Below are 14,925 nucleotides of genomic sequence, written 5' to 3' on the forward strand. Positions count from 1 at the left end.
TGTCTCCAGAAGAAGGCAATAAAAAATATTTTAACTGAAATAGGATAAATTGATAACAAAAAACCACAGCCATAAAGCTAAAATAATTTAATATACAGATTCAACATGATTTCTCTCTTACAAGTTTCAGCTCCTTTTGACTTCAAGTAAGATGGCCAGCACTTGGGTATCCTGCAGGTTACCACAAAATGGACCTGCAGAAAGGACAACTTTTAGGACTTGAGAGTGGGTCTGTGGGCTAATGAACTAGTACTGAAAACAAATGCTACTGTGTTAGCATTTTTCAAAATCTATGATTCATAGAGGATGCCTCTCTTACCGATTTTATTTCAATTCTAACACAGGTACCAGTAATCTTTACAGTAGTCTTCTAATGGTGTGAGACAGAGTAAAGTGCAAAGGAATGTGGAATACAGATATGGAGGTGATATAAGTAGACTTCACATAGGTTTGTAGTTTGCACAAGGAGAAGAGAACACAAGTTATTCCTGAAAGAGTAGTTTATTTTCTCTTCCAAGGAGTGTTTTTACTGAGGAAAGGATTCATTTTTTTGAGCTGACTAGAGAGCAGATCTGTGGAGCCATCTGTTAGGGGATCTTTGACACCTAAGAATAATCAGCCTCTGAGAATATCTGTCTGTCTTTGCTTTCTATGGAGAGAATACAAATGATCGCCACAGACTATGTTTCTAATCTTTATGATGATGTGAGTCCCAGCTAGAACAGCTAAGAAAAGTTATTTACTTGCAGCATATTCCCATAGTTGCAACTATGTGTGTAGTCCTGGAGCCTTTCTAAAAAATTGTTTTCACAAATAAACACAAGGGTTCTCCAGGAGGTTCCAGCACTCCACACTTCAATCTGTCTGTTATCACAAATTGAGCTTTCAGGCAAGTAAAGGGTTCAGAGTGAAAAACTGAGGCCTTGGCACTACTTGATATCTATTAGCTGAAATAATATGTTGATATTTGTGGCAGTTTAAGCTTAAGGGCCATCTGAGATAAGAAATCTATTGTGTGAGCGCACAGCATGGTGCATGGCTGTTTGCTGAGAGCCCTGAACCCAACAAGGCTGTGTTTAAACAGACAAGGCTGTGGGCAGGGGAAAGGAAAATGGAATACAGTGACACCTGCTCATGTGTGTGTGTGTATATATATATATAAATATATACACACATTACATGAATTCTGTGATCCTGCATTTGTGCTAGAGTTGGCATCACTGAGTAGCCCTGGAGTGGGATTGTGAGGAGGAAGTTCTGACTATGGCTACCTGACATCTTCCCCTTTCTTGCCTTTCTACAGCCCACACCTCTGCCATTGATAGACTTTCATTCACATCCCAGCTTGAAGACACCTAGGCAGGTCAGGCCTTGAGAAGATGATGTGTTATGATTTTATGGTTGCTAAAAAACTTTTTCATCCCTGAGCCACCTTGCTTCACTTGCCAGGCATCCATATGAAGGAGACAATTACTCACATAAATACCATGTAGCAGTACTGAGGTTTGTGTCCCTTGATACACTGTTTCATCCTAAAGGCAATATAGGCCACACAGGCATATAAGATACCTTGAATCGGACAGCATTTTAAATAAATATGTATGGTCAGATCATAAAGAGGGATAAATCGGTATAACCTTGCTGAAATTGGATCCCTTAAGCTGCACCAGTTACATGTCTCAGTGAGAGTAACTCTGAGCAACTGAGTTTCATGGGTACAAGGAGTTACACAACTGCCTCCAGGCACGCTGGGGGGATTTGCAGACATTCCCTATGCCAGATTGGCCTGGCAACGGATTTAATCATGGGAATCCTTTCAGCAACCTATTTCAGTAGCCTACTGCTACCACACCTGCTCACACCTCCTAAACACATCAGCTGTGCACACACTGTGGGTGCCAAAGCAGTGGGATCATGCAGAGCAGTGAAGGAGATACTGGTGATGCCCACGAGGTCAGTGATATGCCAAGCCACGGCCTGATCTCAGTTACAGCTAAAGCCCACAAACAATGGCAGAATCAGCCCACGTGTTTAATTGCAAAATACATTGACTGCAGAGCTGTGAGGCCAAGGATTTGGCTATTATCTTCAACTTTTCCACATGTCAGAAGCAAAGCCCAGTAGTATTATGTGCTAATAGCTCCCACTAGTGAGGAGTTAGTCTTTTCTGTGAACACTTCCTTGCTAATGGAGCTATGAAATGTTTTCATAGTGTATTCATAAGGTATAGTCAGCCTGCCAGAGATGGTCCTCTGTATCAAAGCCTACTCATGCAGGTTCTACAAATAATTTGTTCCATTTCCCCAAGCTCCCAGGAAATGGTTAATCATTCATTGAATAGAGGTTGCATTTCTCAAGCGTTAAGGGGCCACTAAAAGTCTACCATAAACTTTTGCAATGCGCTTTTGCACTCAGCATCCAGCAGTGTCACTTTCTCTATTATCTGGCCTTGTGTATGTATTGATCAGATACAGCTGGTTCTGGAGAAACCATGTCTGTTGCTAGGAATAGATCATGATGGAATTTATTAACCCACTTTGCTGAGCTCTGCCACCCCAGTCAGCACTGCAGCATAACTTGTGTTCACTCAGGACTTCCCCTCCTTATTGAATGAGGATTACATCTGAGCAGCAGGGACTGGTGAGTCATCAAAGGGTATAAATTCCAGGCTCTGTTTAAATGTTAAAAAGGTGGTAAATGGATGATATATGAGCAGTTAAAGTCTTCTACAGTTGGGAAAGCAGTGTGCTATAAACACGATTTATTTTCAATATATTAAATATTTCTTGAGAATTCTGCTGATAAATATCACAAGGGGCTTCATTCTTATTGTGCTGTAATTAAAATGAATGTTTCAAAAATGCCTGCCTCAAGGCTGACAGTAATGACAGTGGAAACAGATGAAGAAAATAAAAGTTAATGAAACTGGACCAGAGTTAAGAGATGTCACAAAACTGACTTAGTTCCATATGTGCATGTTCCATTTAGAAATATTTAATAGTAATCATATACTATTATTACATTTATAAATTAATCTTTGGTGACAGCAAATAGTTCATTATTGGTTACTCAGAGTCAGAGTTTAACACTGAGCACATAGCTTGCCAAAACCTTTCAGCTTAGGGACAAAAATCTACAAAAGATGACAGTGACAAATATGCCACACATTTAATCTTTTGGACACTGCGATCTTCTGGGGGGCACCTCAAGACAGCTTTTTGTTGGAAGTGCTGACCTGGGTACCCCACAGGGCTCCCCCCACAGCAGAGGGGAGTCTGTACATTCAAGCGTGCCTATGGCATTGGCTCCAAGTCTATTCCCAGCCCACTCTGCCATTGGGGTGGCTAGAAGGCATCCATATGTCTGGAGACTGAGCAAGTCAGGGAGCACCATATGTTCCTCCCTGCTCTTTAAAAAAAAAGAAACAACCAAAATCACCCTCAACAACAACAACAAAAAAAAATCTTCACTCACTCTTTGGGCATGGATTAAGCCTTTGGTATTATTTCCTAGTATGATCATCAGGAAAAAAAAAAGGGATGAGTTGTCTTCGATGTAGGACTCTGCAAAAAATGCAAAAATGCAGAAGAATGTAGAATACAGAATGCTTCACCTAAGCTGGCAGAAGGAGCAATTCTGTCTTAAAACTGTGAATGGGAGTCACTGGACGCATGGCTAAAGAATCGTGTCTCAAAACCATAGTTTTCTTGAAATAAAATGCCAGCTTGGAATAATACCAGACAGGATATGAAAAATAATTTTTAAAAGCTTTTAACCAAACATAAAAACTTATTTGCTTAATTACAGTAATCAGAATGTAAAAGCACTGGAAACAATAAAATAAGAAGATTTTTATGTTCTATGGTCAAAATAAAATGCTTATAAGAAAGAAATGCGCTTCTAACCTGATAATATCATGAGAAGTAGATCAGGAAGAAATATATTGGATTTAGGAAGGAAGTCCTGAAAGGAAACAAAGGACTGAAAGTCATAAGAAATAAAGGAAAGAGAAAGGAGCCAGGGGGAACAGCTAGATAGAGATGGAAATTAAGTGTCAGTCAAGCCTTTAATGGCAAGATGTATGAGCAGATTTAGGTGTGATGCACGGCTCAGAGCTATTACAAGCCTTTCTTCCACATGCCCGGGAGATAAAACTTCATTCTGAGGCCCGTCTTAGGAAGAAGTCTTGTAAAAACAATTGCATTAAAAAGAGGTTGGTCAAAAAGCCTATATACTTTCTTTCACAAGGCCTTTATCCATCTTGTTTTAGTGATCCACAGCACCAGCCAGCAAAAGTGCAGTTGTTTACTAAATGCAGTGGTATGGCTTTAAAGTGCCATAGGCAGCTTTACAAACTCTACTGATTTCTATATGACTTACAGGAGGACAAAAGTCAAAGAATCAAGGAAGAAGGAAATATGTGGGAGAGACCTAAAATTTATAAAATAAAGAAGAGGGATGTTTCTCTGTGGAGAAAACGTAAATGTTCTCATCTAATTTCAGTAGTGTGTCAATTCATATACCAACTGTATTGCAGAACAATAGGGGGCAAGTGAAAGGACTTAGCAATTTTAATGAATTGCGATGGCATCCACAAATCCCAGTCTGCTAACATGAATTATTCTAATTTCTTTACTTCATAATGGAAATAAATGAATAAAAGGAAGGGGAGGTACTTTTCTATTGCCAAGTAAGGCAGCAGTGCAGGCAAAAGTAAGAACTATAAGGTGTGAAACAGATTATATACCACCATGAAAACTAATGACAAATGCCTTATCCTCACCATGAAAGGGAAAAAGGTAAAAGAATTCGCTGATATTACATGACTTCAGCAAGGTGAAAATTAGCTTAAGACAATCATGCTGAGCAGCAGAGCTAGATAAAATTTTCTACAAAAAACCTGGAGAGTGGAGCTCTTAACTAATAATTGCTTATTGTCTGAATACTATTCTGACCATGGACAATACTTCTATCTCAGTTAAATTCTTCCATATAACAGCAAATTTTGTACCTGTCCTGTCCCTTGAGGAAATTTTCATAATTGTGGGCATTTTTATTTTGTTATGCTGAGACTTATAGTGGCTTCAGTAGAAAATGTAAAGTTCAATTTTCTACTTCTTAAAAATCTTAATTTTCCATCTCTTTCTAAGTAGTTCGCTGATAGGATTCATCTGCATCCAAAACCAAAATACATAAATCCAGTGTAGTTATCCTTGGGTCCTTTTTGTGTAGTAAAAAAGGCATCTCTGTTGGGGGACAAATCCTATCCTAAGATAAGTTTTTAATGTATGTCATTTAAAATTATTTTTGGAGGCCCACTTCTCCTCATTGGCTACAGAAGGAGCCTCCTGGGAATAGTTCAGCTTTAGATGTCCACTGCTAGATAATGAAAGCAGGTTGATTTGGATCCCTTGAAAATAATGAAACCTTCATATTCCTCTGTGAGTTGTGGATCAATGAAGCATGATGAAACTGCATCAGAAATCAGTGAGCAACATTTAGGAGTCAAGATTCTTCAAGTTCAATCAGGTCCTCTGCTTTGTTCTTCGAGAGCCCAAGCTGATGACTCTAAATTGATATCTGTAAAGGTCAGATCAGACTGCAGGGAACCTGTCTTTGTGAAAATTAAGAATCCTGCCTGGGGCTTGTAACAGAATTGATGGAAAAAAAGTTTATATAGTAAGTAATTATAATGAAGGCTAGCAAGGATGTTGTTTGAGAAATTATGTGTATTTAAACGTGTGCTTTTGTTAGGTTAGCTGGAGTGCACCAGCTATGTCATACTGTAAAGCCATTTGTTCAATAGGATCAGATTTGTAGAGCAAAATTGTTGTTGCTGATGTACCCAGACCCATACTATCCTTATTTTCAGAGGTTTGACTATGGACTAACTGCAGATTTAAGGCCAATTAGTGACTGGAGCACCACAGGAGTCCTTCCAATACTTTAGATTTGTCAATGAAGAATATGATCCAAGACTATTTTGAAATAAGAGTCCAAGTGGGGTGACTGGCACATCAAGGAAATTTGCTTCAAATATGTGCTGTTGATCTGAATTGAAATACTGATGTAGTCACACAGAAAATTTCAATTTCACTGAATATCTCAAGACTTTGAGGGAAACATTCATGCAGAGTCCAAATGAACCAAATGAGCCAAAGCATTTCCTTCCTTTTTGTCTTTCTAAAGTATTTTCTTTCAGAAACACTGGGAACAATTTTTTTTTTTTATAATGATGCATGAGTTCCTTGTATCTATGAGATTATAAAAGCAAGGCTTGTCTGTCTACAATGCACAGATGACTCCTTATGAGAATATGAGAACTCTTAAGGCAGCTTGCCTGGGAATACAGTCAAGATGTCAGAGAAGTCTTAGGTGTAAGTTTCATCATGTGCAATATGTGTGTCCCCATCACATCCCTCTGAGTTTATTGAATCATCATTTTTTGTGTGTGTTCTGAAAGTTCTCAAATTGTTTATTGAGGCCAAACATAAAGTCATCCCTCTAGAAATAAAGAACGTGGACCAAATGGATTAGACAATTGTCCTGCAAAGCAATGACTTGGAGAAGACCTTGGATATCTTGTTAGATAAGCAACTAATCTTTATCATTCAGCAGTTACTCCCAACTCCTGTGGGGCTGTCTGCTTGTGGGAACACTGATACATTTCTTGCATATATGTGTAGGAAGTTTCCCCTTTCTCTACCATTGGGGAAAAAAATGTCATGGCTCTCTGGTTTAATCTCGCTGTCACTTTTTTGAAAAAAAAGAGATGTTAACAAAAAAGTCAACTTTGGTGTTTGTTGAGAAGCTTGTAGACTTACTCAAATTCAATGAGCTATATTGCAAGGAGAAAGTATGGAAGAGCCATCTAGTTAAGTGTAGAAAGGAACCAAGGACTGAATGTTAAGTATACAGCATAAAAGCACACTGGAGGCTAACTTCAAGGCCAAGAAAGGGACATCCATCTGGAAAAATGAGAAAGAGGCACCAAATTTTTCAAGTGAAGAAGTTTTACCCTATTTCCAGGATAAGACCTCCAGGGGGACATGTTCTCAGGGAAGTGGTTTCTCTGCGTACTCTTCCTCCAAGGTTTTAGGCATTGCACCTCTAAATCACTTAGAGTGACACCTATTGCAGTAATGCTGAAGAAGCAAATGACCAGACAAAACAGTTACTTCTCCATCATTCCAAATCATCAAGCAAATCTAGATGACTTTCTAAAAATATGCATTTCTATTCCAACAATTAAGACAAGTTCGAATTAACAGTGAAAAAAAAAAAAAGATTACAGGACTAATGTTACCAATTTCCTGTTCTCATTGTGACCATCTACTTGTAATTATAACACCACAAGTTTAAAAATGTAGCCCCTATTGCACAACTGTGCAATAGTGATGTGAGAGCATGTTACTCAATGTAATTCTATGGTCTTTCTTGGTATATAGGAACTCACATAATCAATCCTGGGTCCCTTAAAATTAGCAATTATTCCAGTAAACTGTATGGAGAACTGAGCCATTTTTGCCATGCTTCTGATTGAGTGCAAATGTGGAAAAGATTCGCTTATGAATTGGAAAAGGGAAAGTGAACTAAACCGTAGCTATTGTTTGATCTATGCTGCTTAGCTTCCAAATCTCTGCCTTCCTTTAACATAATCATGGAATGGAGATGCTGAAGTGATCCCAAATACAGGTTATTTTAATGTATTCCTGAGTATTGGCTTGAGAACTGGGGATATGTCTCCTTTTCTGCTGAAGTTAGCACAGGTGTATGCACCATGAACAGCACAATAGGAATAATAAACAACATTAATATGCTCTGAAGGCAGTCAGATATTCTACTGTTTTCAGTCTTGTTAAAAGATATAGCATTCCTGCACTGGTACAGTACAACTAAGTAACATTAATGTGTGCAACCTGTATCTAAAAATTAATTTGGTCTCAGGTTTAAATTCCCACATGTTCAAATCCCAATACATGACTAGAAGACTTGGCAATGTAATTTTCTTTCTAAGCTTTTTTCTTTTAAATTGAATTCATTTCTCTTCCTTGCTTTGTGAGTGTATAGATCAATCCCACCTGCTCTCCTCATGTCAGTAAATCTATTGACAAAATGAGACCACTTTTGAGAGAGAGCATTGCCTGCCCTGGGATTCCTGGTGCACATCAACACAGATTTGATACAGTTTCCCTAATTTTATGGCATTACAGCTGCTTTCCTCCATGCTGCTTTTGTGTGCCCACAAGCTCATGTCTCCCTTTCTCAATTATCCTTGCTGGAGAGATGACTGCCATCTAGTGATCCCTGAACCTCCTTGTTCCCTATTGTCGTTTTACAATACACTTGTCTTACAGCTCCAATCTCTTAGTTTATAGCCTGCCCTCCTTCTCTTTTCCCCTAGTGTTATGAGCAATATCAATTATAAAGCTTTGAAACACAGCCTACCAATCCAAGCAAAGGACAGACTAAATGTGATATGAAGTCATAATTTTAGTCCACATAATTTTTTCTTCATCTGTATTTTATAGAAGGGATATTGGATTTCTGTGTTTCACTATAACCTTGCTGTCAAATAAAATCCTTCAGCAAGGAGGTGGGTTATTTAACCCACCAGCAGTGAACCATTGATTATGGCTGAATGTATTTACCACGTTAGTATGCCCATCTACCCTGGTAGATGCTGTCTGTGCTTTTTGGCTGTTCCTCTGAGTGACTTGGTGCAGCTGCCTGTGTGTTGAGGGAGAGACAGAGATCAACTGTTTCCAGCATCATGGCAAAGAAAACCCACTCGGAGCAAACCCTAACGACTCCATGCTGCAAAAGTGAGCATCCTCACTGCACAAGTCCTTAAACCTCAGCCATCCCCCAGCAGTGACAAAATGACACGCTATATATAGAAATGCTTTTTCTTGAGTTTAGTCACCTAATCCAAATTAGATACAAACTGTCCTTAATTCATTAACATCTGAGTAAGGCTCCGAGGAGGTAAAGCTGTCTCTAACTGCTGATAATTAATTTTCACTTCTAATCCAATTAAAATGAACTTCAAAGGGATTTTAAGCAGGAAACCCAAAATGTAAGGCATTTGAAATATGAACTATTACATTCTTTTCCCATACAGTCCTATGTATTTCCAATTTAGCAAGTGAAGGTCTTCCTGCCTATTTGTCTGTGTGTCCATTTGGAAATGGAGAAAGGAGAAGGAGGATAGCAAATTAAATATTTCACAGTGGCAGGCAAACAGCATGTTCTCCAGATTGACATGTAGCAAGACTGATTTAAAAGGAAAAAAACAGCAACTGTTAGGCTAATGTTGAGCTGGCAGATTTTTCCATGCATCAGAATAGCAATCATATTAAAAAGACAGGTGCTCTAAAACACTGGAGAAATCAGTGTGATTTATTCAGTGAGTTCAGGGAATCCCAGACACATGTTGATCCTGGGAGAAGGACTAAAGGCTTCATTTTTCAGCAAGCAGAGAAGGAAGAGGCAATTTGTTTGATGACCATGAGGACCCTAGAAAATGTGATATATCAAAGCATTACAAATACAGTTGCTACAGGCAGGAGAACCACTTACATCCTAGGACAAAACAGCCAAAAACTGAATTGCAATATACCTGGGGTAGCCACACTGATCACTGAGCTTCTTAGGTCTAGAGGTAGTGTAAACAACATAACTAGCTTTGAAGACTATTCAGGTGAGATCTGCCATTTCTTTTCTCTTAGATCAAATTACTTTCGAGAAGAACTGAAAGAGAAAGCATGCACAGATACTAGGGGAAAGTGCATGCAGGAGGCATTTTGCAAATGACCCTGATCTGTGTTCAGCCTCTACTACTGCCTTCTTGATGAACAAAAGTAGCTGCTACTGTGTTTCTGCCTCAGTCTTCCCATCTGGAAAAGATGATAATTGTGGCAGTCTTTGTGAAGCATCTCACATCCTATAGAGGTAAAGACTATTCAAAAAGAGTTTTCTGCAACACAGCATACTGCAGGTATGTCTATATAACAGAGTCAGTGCTGGCTCTGCAGGTCAAAGTCATGTCTCCAGCTCAAACAGCCTTCAAAACTCCTTTCTAAAAGCCAGGTACATGGGGTGACCTATACACCTCCTACCCTGCTAGCAGCACCTGGGCTGATACTTTGAAGCCAGTTTATCTACAAAAGCTCAAGTCATGGGATATTCGATGGAGAAGGCACCCTTTTGTGCTGGGCATTTGCACTGCTGGCAGAAAGCCTTCACACCTAGCAATTGGCTGCTAAAGTTAGCGGTGAACAGTGGGGATGTTCAATCTGGCTGGGGTGGCAGGTGGCTTAACAATAATTACTCACATTCTTCTATCCTTACAGACATCAATTCATTTCCACATTATGTCTCCGTGTCTGTCTTCTTGATTAGTGGTACATGGCACAACCCAGGGAAGCCATTCCTGGTCAAACAAAACTCTCGACTAACATGCCAGAAAATATGCCGTGAAAAGTGTCTACCCAAGCAAAGTACTCAATAAAAACAGAAAACAAAGTCCCCAGGAGACAAGCTGTGTTGTCTGTGATCCTGTCCACTCATAACATGCTATAGCCAAACTGCAAACCTAAGTGCTGCAGGCATCTTCCCAAGGAATGCATTCATAGGGAAGTACAAGCTCCAGAAACCCAAAGGATTATGCCCCCATGAGCTGGGATCCCTGTCTTACAAGGTTCAGGCTTCACTGCAAGAGAGATCTTGTCTCAAGGCAGCCTGAAAGGTTGGTATGTTTCTGCAAAAAAAAACCCGCTGTCCTTGAGAGATGAAGCCTGGCTCAGCAGCTGTCATTAGTAGCATTGACTTCTGCACGAGCAATGCTCCCCACGGCAGCAAACAGTGTCGCAGAGCACCCTCCGCCTTGCAGGTGGGACTAATTAAAGGGCAGCTACTCTGCCATCTGGACAATCAGTGTCTTTTGTACTCTGATTATGGAAATGTTTCATTTGCTGGTTAACTTTATGAAGTAAAATAGCTCTCAAGGCCCCTTGATTAAAGAGAGGACAAACACCACCACCTTTGATGGTTGCAGAGACTATTTTCTTTTTTTCCTGGGTTTGTACATCAGAATTTGAGGAGTCTTGAAAATGCTGGTTTCCACACTCTCAAAGGAAGGAATTCCTTCCTTCCAAACAATACCCAATACTCCACTGGACTGCTGAGAAAGCACCAGGAATTGAATTGTAACATTGGTTATTTCATGTTGTTTCCAGTGATAATGGAACACTTTTCCCTATTGTAAAAGAGCATTTTATAACTCATTCTGTTATTTGGCTGTAAAAGGTTTGCTTTGAGATGTTTATTATTTATTCAATACTTAATTACCATGCTAGAATGCATTCACAGAACAGCACTTACTGAATTTTATTATCAATTGGGTGGTTCTGTTTTTCCTTAAGAAGCAAACAAAATATTTCCTGCTGTGTTTCAGTTATCCATTGATCCTTAGGCAAAACCAGCAAAAATTCAGAATAATATGGCTGTGATATAATACACATGCAGTTTTATTGTGGAATTGGTTTTGTCCATTTATGTTTCTGATTGGCTGCTTGGGAAGAAGGAAATTAGGCCATAAAGAATAAGTTGTTGTACATGATATTTCAATTTTGGAGAAATGGCAGTAGAAATGAGAATGCTAGGGGCCCACATACATTTATCTCTCTTGGTATCCAGAAGCAAAATGAGATGTCACATAGAGCTAACCTAGCTCTTCACAGCTTTTTTCACTGTAACATTTCAGTTGAAAACAGCATTAAAAGGAAAACCAAATCCCCAACCAATGTAGCTGTAAACACGTCGAATGTGACTCTCTTTTTACTACACAGCTCTCTACTTTACCTCTCCAGCCATTCCTTTTAAGTCTGTCTGACTGTCATATCATTTCACCCAGCACCAAATGGGCAGCAGTGTGGATGTATTTGTTTCACTTATAAATAGGTCTGAGAGGTTCCCCTCGGCCAGCGTATGTTTGAATAGTTTTTGCATGCCTTTGGGCAGGTGGATAACTAACCACAGCGTAACCATGCTGTGAGAAATCACATCTATTCTACAGTCAGCACTTCTCCTTTCTTTTACTTAATTTTCCTTTTTTTTTCTTTTCATACCTGAACAACCAATTAGCAAGAGAGAGTAAAAGGAAAATAAATTACTTAAAATATCCCATCACATTAAAAGTACAGATTTAAAATGCAGTTTGATAAGTAGATCATTTATTCTTTTGCAGACACCTTTGCTTTTTTCTGCAGTGAAAGAGAACACTTTCTTTTCATGGCCACTGGCATGCCAGCAGGGGGTTGACTTCGATGAAAGATACACCTAGCCATAAATTTGGATATGGTGTCAAGCTGACATGATTAAGGAATTACGTTACATTAGGTTGTGAAAAGTGAACAGAAATATTATACAGAAAAAGTGGCATTGCACTACATAGTAAGGCAAAACGCCCTCATATGTATTTAAGCAGACACTTCAGTTTTTCTTAAGTATAAATTTTTCTCACGTAATGGATTCATTTTATGTCTGGTCCATTGCTGGTCTCCTGCATAGGGCCAGCCCAAAGGCTCCTGTAGTCCCCAGGACTCCATCGCTTCTCATCAACAGGTTCTGGACAGGAGCTATCTCATGGTTCCCAAACCAAGAAATCAGCAGAAATGGTGACTGCTGAAGAGCAAAACCTGCTAATAGAAACAGGAAAAGCCATTTTCCCCCCCTGATGTTTATAGAAACAATTTTAAAACACCTTCTTTTTTTTTTTTTTCTCCCAGGAGAACACATGTACATATATAGAAAAATGCATTTAATAAAAGATTTGATTTTTTAAGAAAAACCCAAACAATAATCTTCCATCAAATTTCAGGAGTCTGTCAACTTTTTGTTAATACAGACTTGAAGTCCAAAATAATCTGAATTTTAATGTAGAAAGCTAGTGTCTGTCAGAGATACAGACTGGATGGCTGAGCAGCAGTATATTAACCCATAAAGTATATGGCTTAATCTTTTGATTGTTATGATTTGTTATATTGTATCTAGTATATATATATAGTACATATGGATTAGATTATTTTTATGTGCATTATTTCAAATTTGTACATAAAATGTATGTATAAAAATGTTAATATATAATAAACCATGCTAATGTATAATAGAAATTATTATATATATATAAATACTTTCAAAGACACCCATGTGTTCAAGTATACGTATATAAATGTATCTATATATATTTGAAACAATATAAGATAAATATATATATATATATATATATATATATATATATACACATATATAAGGTTTATTGAAATTTAAGGAAAATGGGTAGGGTTTATCCTACCATGTGTCCTTCACTCTGTCTTGATTATTCTGAATCCAGAATATTTTTCAGTGTTGTCATTATCCTTACTATTATCATCTCTGTTCTACTTTGGATACCACTGACTACTCTGGAGTGAGATGCAGTAAGGGCATTTACCATGGGCAGACAAGCCTTTCTTTGGGGAGCCATACTTTAGGTAATTTCTTCCAATCAACAAAAAATCCACTAACTTCTCTGGGTATTAATGAAAAGAAGGTAAATACTTACTTATAAATAATATAGTTTTTTAAACTGTACAGAAACATCTTTCTGCCCTCTTCCCCACCACATTTTCACCTACAGGCATGGACATCTCTGGATGTTCTTGTCCCAGCATGGGTTGCTCATGGCTGCAGTCCCTTGGAGGTGTCCCTGCCTCAGCACTGATCATCCATGGCCACATTCCTCATGGATGTCACTACCCTTTTTGGCATCAATTGTCTTGTCACAGAATCATTAAGATTGGAAATTACCTCCATGATCATCAAGTCCAATCCTTAACCCCAAAAGATGGTCACTGCCAGTTTCTTTCTTAAATTTTTCTGAGCAAGGGTGTGGCAAGCACATTTCTCTCTCTCTCTCAGGATTTTTATGAAGGTGCACAGACAGAAATGGAAGAGAAAACAATTTCTATTTCTGCTCCTTGTTTTTCCTCTTGTAGAATGTGTTTGGAGAATTATTTACCTAGAGCGAATGTTTGGTTGGATCATGGATGGTTTGGCCCTGATGGCCAATCGGATCCACCTGTGTCTGGACTCTCGTGAGAGGGTCACAAGTTGTGAGTTAGATATGATAGTTAGGGAAAGTAGCATGTAGTTTTTAGTATCCTCTTTTATATAGTATATTAATGTATTATAATTATAATAAAGAAATCATTCAGCCTTCTGAACTAGAGTCAGATATCATCATCCTTCCCACTGGGTTCACCAACATCAACAACACAAGGGCATTGTGTTTTTCACTGACTGGATAATGGTGAAGATTTGTCATGCTGTAGTTTCTCCATCATTTTTTTCACGTGTCCTAGGGGAAGTGTGTTGCTGATTTCAGCAGGCACACAGTGGCCTGTGATCCTCTCCAGCACAGTTCCCTTGACAGAAGAGCCTGAAGCATGTGGCCCAGTCTGTCAGGTATGACCCTGAAAAACTCCACCCATTGTCCCTTAAAAACAGATATTTGGAGATCATTTTCTGAATGTTACAAGTTAACCTGAACAGTCAAAACGAACAACACATGTTGCTCCAGTGCCCTCAGCCTGGGCCATGTGCCACTCGTGGGGGCTGAGGAACCCCAACCTGTACTTGGCTGTGAAGACACCTAGGCACAGACTGGTTTGTGTGAAGCACATGAAGTGAGGCAGTGGCTGAAGTTTTCCTATGGGATCAAAGTATTTACCTTAAATCTTCAATTACTCAGTAAACTATCAAGCAATGTCCTTTATGAGGCTGGCAGTGAACTTACTGAATTGGAAAGAGAGCAGGAGCTTGTGTAACCAGTACTGGTCCAGTACCCATGAGAAGGGAGAAGGGTGTTGGCTTTGTCCATTT

This window comes from Vidua chalybeata, chromosome 2, assembly GCF_026979565.1.
Source record: "Vidua chalybeata isolate OUT-0048 chromosome 2, bVidCha1 merged haplotype, whole genome shotgun sequence".
Taxonomy (NCBI): Eukaryota; Metazoa; Chordata; class Aves; order Passeriformes; family Viduidae; genus Vidua; species Vidua chalybeata.